Here is a 471-nt window from a genome sequence, read left to right as displayed (position 1 = left end):
TCCCAGTACCGCGTGAAGAGCCCTGAGCACTGAGCGAGGGACAGGATCTGCCTTGCCAGGGGCTGGGGCTCAGGCCTTGGCCCTTTGCATTCCTGAAACACATCCAGGTTTGCTCAGCATCAGAGACACCTTTCCCTTGCTTGTCCCCCACCATCATCACTGCCTCCAGTGTTCTGCTCTGACTGGAACCTGGGGACACTTTCTCAGTCCTGTCCCTCAGTGGGACCCATTAAAACTTCAAGAAACTTTGGAGTTTGATTCTGACTTTGAATTCCTGAGAGGTTTCTTTCACTCCCTCTCAGGGCCTCAGCACCAGAGCCCCGAGAGGGTCATTACAGTCCTTGTGCTGTGTCTGTGCTGCTGAGCTGGGCCGGGCTCCTGGCACAGAGGCAACTCCTGGCAAGCAGCAGTGCTGCAGAGAGACAGCTGTGGCCAGGAGCAGCTCCTGGGCACCGCCCCACACGGCGGGGG

This window comes from Corvus brachyrhynchos, unplaced genomic scaffold, assembly GCF_000691975.1.
Source record: "Corvus brachyrhynchos isolate BGI_N302 unplaced genomic scaffold, ASM69197v1 scaffold802, whole genome shotgun sequence".
Lineage (NCBI taxonomy): Eukaryota > Metazoa > Chordata > Aves > Passeriformes > Corvidae > Corvus > Corvus brachyrhynchos.
The sequence above is the reverse complement of the archived record's forward strand: the minus strand, read 5'-3'. Positions refer to the sequence as shown.